Source organism: Symphalangus syndactylus, chromosome 23, assembly GCF_028878055.3.
Source record: "Symphalangus syndactylus isolate Jambi chromosome 23, NHGRI_mSymSyn1-v2.1_pri, whole genome shotgun sequence".
Lineage (NCBI taxonomy): Eukaryota > Metazoa > Chordata > Mammalia > Primates > Hylobatidae > Symphalangus > Symphalangus syndactylus.
Genome location: NC_072445.2, coordinates 23,531,309 through 23,537,308, shown reverse-complemented (window position 1 = coordinate 23,537,308; position 6,000 = coordinate 23,531,309).

The window sequence follows — 6,000 nt, the reverse complement described above, 5'->3', positions numbered from 1 at the left end:
TATGAAGACTTTTGGATATAATCATTTAAGCATTCCTTTGTTATAGAACACCCTGCAATAGAAACCTTAAATTGAACCAAAGGTAAATGCAAAGAATTACCAATTTTTGATAATTTTAGCCTATTTTAGAGTGACTATATTGGTATTCACAGCATTGAGCAGTAGACATTTGAAAAAAATAGTAATTCTTACAATAACATGGGAAAATATTTAATCAATTTGTTGTTGGGAATGGTAGCACACATAGTGGTTAACTGCAGAATCTTTAAAATTGAGACTTGGGCTTGAACCTTTGCCCCACCACTTAATAGCTATATAACCTTTGTCTGTTATATAATTTGTGGGTTATACTCTCCGCTCAAACGGCAGTTGTCAGAGGAAAGCTGGTATACTCTTACTATCTGACAAACAACTTTCCCAACCAGGGATGATCCTGAGCAGTCGTATTTGTATTATATTATTCTACTCCTGCCCTGGAATAGAATCTAATACTAATTGGACCAGGAGTATGCACATGTCTCAAACTGGCCTAATTGTATTCTTCCTTCTGAGAATGTGGATTTGGGCCTAAGACAGTAGATTATTATGAGCTCTTTGCTTGAACTGAAGTAATCTATACCTTGGGCTGTGGAACTCCATCTTATCCCAGTTGTACTGCAGAAAAAGGAGAACGTTGATCTCCTGTTAGAAAAAACAATAACGCAAATGTGCTGAAAAAAGACAGGAGAAAAATCACTATGTGGTAAAGAGAGAATGTGACTGAAAGAGATCTCATTCTCTCTACTTAGAGGAGAATGAGATATGTAGATCTAGTTGATTTATTACAACCAATGCTGATTAAGTATCTCCTAAATATCAAGCACAATGCTAAGCTCTATACAACTCCCTATATTTGAGTGCAATATCATGCCTTGCATTTTTCTTATATAATAATGCTTTTTAGGATTTCTACATTAAAATAGATCTTATATATAAAGCACCTACTGTGTGTATAACCAATGTGAATTTCCTGCTTCTCTCCAGGTGGTGTTTTTTGACACTGCAGTTAATCATGTTTTATCTTTTTGTAATATATAATATATCTTTTCCTTTTCAGACATTTGGAAATTCTTACACGCAGTCATTATTATCTCATTATTTCATGTGCTCTTCTCTCCGTGTGCATTTGGCAGAAATCATGACTTGTCCTTTACACCTTCTCAAGCTCACACCACCATTCCTCACATAAAATGGCTTTTCTGTCTATATTTGTGGATCAATCACTTTGGGGATGTAAATGACAGCAGAACTGGAATGGTTTGCAAAGTTTTCCAGGTTAAGTAACTACTCTTAGGCTCTGCCTACCTTTCCTCTTTGTTTTATCCGACTCATCTTCCCCACGTCTTTCTCTCACCCAGAAAGGCTTACATATTTAAACCATAGTTGTAACCATACTTCCAGGATACAGAGGAACATAGGCTTACATGGCTATTCATTTTCTTCCTGACTTCAACATTCCTGGACTTACACATGGGAGGGAAGTGGGGGAATATAATCTGGATAAATATTTTGTAACAAATACATGATGAGAAACTTGGAACAACAAGTTGACAACTTCATTAGTAACATATTTCAAAAATGAACATATATTCTTACATAATAGATCAACCGGTAATTGTATAATTTAATAGAAAAAGTTCTAATTTGGAAAAGAGGAGATTTGAACCATGGGCTTTGCTGCTAAGCAGCTGTGTGACTTCATCCAAGTCCCTTAGCATCTCTGGGTCTCAGTTTCCTTACATGTGAAGTACAAACCAAATTAGATGACCTCTAGTTTTCTTCTAGTTACAATATATGATTAGTTTACTTCGCACTCTGGCAATCTGCAAGCCAATATTCTGGTACATTGCTTAACTTTGAGTGATGATGTTGCAGGAAGTCATTCCTTTATTCATTGCTAAATTCAATTACAATATAAATAAATCAAGATTGAGATATGTAAGAGCTCATCCATAAGCCATATTTAGAATTAATTTAGTTTAATTGTTTACCGAGTGCCAAACATAGTTTAAGCCAGCAGTAAGGATTTCAATGTTTTGGAGATGTCATATACTAACCCCAGGAAATCAAATTTGTTCATGTTCATAATTACTTTCTAGGTGTTAAATGATTCCATTAAATGAAGTGCCACAAATTAAGTATTGAAATGAACTGACCTGAGCAACACGCTGAACATGCCTGAGGCATCAAACAGGTTTCTACTTTATTTTTATTCCCTTTTATTTGGGCGAATGATGTGACAGAAGAATCTTTACTGATTCTTGAATACTAAATAAATTAGTCATGGCTGAAATGGCACTTCAATCACTTTCCAGCAAGCAGACTCTGCCCTCAAAATTTACCTATTCATGACTCTACTCAGAACTGGAGCAAACTGGGAATAAGTGGCTCCAAATGGTGAGGGATTCAGGAGTGCCTAATAGAGTACAAATATGGGGTTTATCACTTGAGAACCAAAGTGTGCTCAAAGATCTTTGTTCTGGAATGCCTCACATTCATCCGGCTTTTATGAATCCAATGGTAAGGATAAAAGGAAGAGAGATACAAAGAAAAACACTAACAAATATTAGGCATCACTATGTGCTAGCGACTATGCTAGCTGCCCTCATGTTTATTATCCCACTTAACACATTATCAACACCTTGGGAAATGGGCATTTTTACACATGACAGAAATGATTTAGGAAAATGGGGTAAATTATATAAAGACATTAGTACACCTAACTTACATAACTGTAGAAGACATTACTGAGTTCATGGTTCTAAGCTGAACAAATTATAAACAGATTACAATTGTCTCCTGCTTGTTTCTGAGTGGACATTTAAAACAAGATGTAGACATGAAAGAAGAAAACTCCTCCAAACTTGTCACCAGGAGCCTTATGTTTAACTCAAATATATTTGAGTAGAGATGTGTTCTCCTTTATTTCTTTTGTGAACTATAGGTGTTTTGCAACATTCAGCTCAACTTCTCCATATTTGGTTCTCCACTCAGCATCAACATCATTAGAAAGATTAGGTGAGTACTGAAATTGCATAGCTCAATAAGGAAAAGGTGACAGCAAAATATTCTAAAACAAGTGGACTCAGATAATTAGTGAGTTGCTCCCTTTATTAGGTAAGGGAATGCCTAATGGCAGAGAGAAGATTACAAAACGGTTTAATCCTGGAGTACAAGAAATATTAACTGCAATTTTTGAGAATCCAGACTAAGGATTACAAAATATACAACTGGTATCAACTAAACTCCTCTCAATAGATTATTATCCTCATATTGCAGGCCAAGGAAGAGCAAGTTATTTACATACTTGAGAGAAATTTAGCTAGTAAGTAAATGAACTCACATTACAATCAAAGTGTCTATAATTCCAAAGGTCAGCCTCCTTTCACTATCCAAATCCTCTTCTAACTGTTCTGTCAGTTTACAGGATTTCTAGGCATTCAAGGTAGATTCACGCTCTAAATCCTTCACTCTTAGGAATAAAAAAAAAAATGAAGAAAATGAAAAGAGCAGATTATATTATGGGCATTTTAGGTGTTTAAGATAGTCCAATGAATAATTTTAATGTGTGACCTTAAGAACACCCAAATACCGAAATAGCCCCTTGCATTGCCATTACGCAGTGTCTGATACTGCCAGACTTTGGTAATTTAGTGCTATTTGCAACATCCCTGATATGTTGTTTCATAACTACTCGTAATCATTTACTTACATTTGCGTATTATGAGCTCTGTGGGTATGGGAAACCACTGAGCTTCTATGCATAGGTACCCATTACCTCATTTGCAAAGCCAGGTTAGTAACACCAGCCTCATCAGTTTGTTGTGGAGAAGAAATAACCTACACTCTCTGATGCCCCTGGCATGGGGACTGGCACACAGCTACTATGCATTAACAAGTTATTAGGTTATTATTGTGAGAGAACCTTGGGGGCAGGAAGGTGAACCAGGTCCCAAGTTGGGTACAATGGGGCATAGGATAGGGGCAGGGGTAGCAGCCTCCCCCTTGGGATCATGTGATCACCAATGGTAAAGAGAGGGCAATGGAAGAACAGGTATATTGCTTTGGGAATATACAGCCTTCTTCAAAATTTCTTTAGGCTCACCACTGGGCAAAACCTAGAGTGTCAACTATGTGGTCAAAATTTGGACAATAAAAGATTTCGAAACACTGGAGGTACTAACTTCAGATTAAAGGGATTGAAGTAACACTAGAGAGGCGCAAGGGAGCAAAGAAGGGAAAGATTGCTAAGCTACAGTAAGGATCTATTCACTCATCTGTGTTGTAAACATAAGAGTGCTGTACATTCTTGACAAAGACCCCAACTGGGAGCTTTGATATAGTTGCAAATATCTGGGCAGATGCAACATTCAAATACAAGTGTTTTTTTGGTCAGTTTTGATTTCTATAGCTGCCTTAATTTTTTGGAACAAAGTGTGTTATACATATCATTAAAATCATTGCATTTTGCTTATAGAGTACATTGTACTCATTGAAACAATGAGTCATTGTTTCAATACTCCATAATACTCCAGTCATTAATGAGTAAGCAATGTGTTCTTTTCATTGGAAAAAAAATGTTTAAGGAAAACAAAATGTTTAACTTGACCAATTTCTGAGGTGTTGGGGTAATAAATTAGTGTGAAGACTAAAACTATAAAGAAAATTAGCACAGTCTTTTGCACCTCTCAATTTTGGCGACATTTGAAAATGAAGGGGTGTAAGAAGAGAGGCAACTGCAGAACCACTTGCAGCAACCATCTCCTTTCTAAATTATTTCTCATGTCCTTTCCTTCTTGTTTTTGTTTTAAAAGCTTGGGGGCAGTTAAAGGAACACTCAGGGAAAAGTATAGGTATTTGAGAGAGAACGCAAATTAAAACTTACTATGTATATTTTTATGATGTTTAATTCTCCAAACTAAAATCACCAAAAATAGTTTAGCGTGTTGAAGCACATGAGTTTGCTTTTTGCAGTTTAATTCAATTAAATATTTATTTCTTCAACCAAATATATTCATTATAAGTACCTCAAAAAGAGTAGTTTGATGTAATTAAGTCCTTTGGTACAACTTTTTGTTATTTTTCTCAACAGAGAGATGTTAAAATTCCAAAATTATGTGCTTTGGGTAGCTCTGTTTGAAATTTATATTCCCTAAAGGCAAACTCCAGCTCTTGTGATATTATAAGATTTCTTAGCTAAATATGTGTTCTTTAAGCCTCAATTTGTCAAAATACAACCTAATTATTTTACCAACTCCTCCTGGTGAAAGATATGGCTAAGAGAAGTGAAAAGAACAAGAAACAGAAGAAAGGGGATGGATCAGTTCTGGTGAGATCTTCGTGGGTCTTTTTGTGGGTTCAGAGTTCCATTGTTTTTAGAACGATGGTTTATCCATAAGCTTGACGATGGTTACCTTGGTTCATTCAACCTGGCAATATGTGCTAATGTACACTTGGCATATTTCTGTACAAAGCCAAGTTAAACATTTAAAGTGCATATTTATGAATGTAATTTGTCTGGAAATACAATAAATTAAAATAGAATCCAGGTTTTCAAAGAGCTAAAAGGCTAGCTGAAAATACCCAATATTAATATTCTGAGTGCTAAATTATGTGACAATTTTTTGCATGGCTTGAAAATGCAAAATATTATTCTAATTACTATAACAACTTAAAAGAATATTTCTGCCAAATATAGGCAACTATTTCCTTACATAAATTCTCCTGGAATTTTATATATGTTTTATATATTCATATTTATAAGATGAATAATAAAAAAGAAAACATAGTTTTAAAAGTACATTTGCATGTATGCACACGTATATAGAAAAATATATCTACTTTTCTTTATCTACATATATACAGATATGTAGTAGATATATATGAATGCGTTATCAATAAGATATTAAATAACTAATTTGACTATACTGATCACTTAATTAACTAGATATTCTGGGTTCT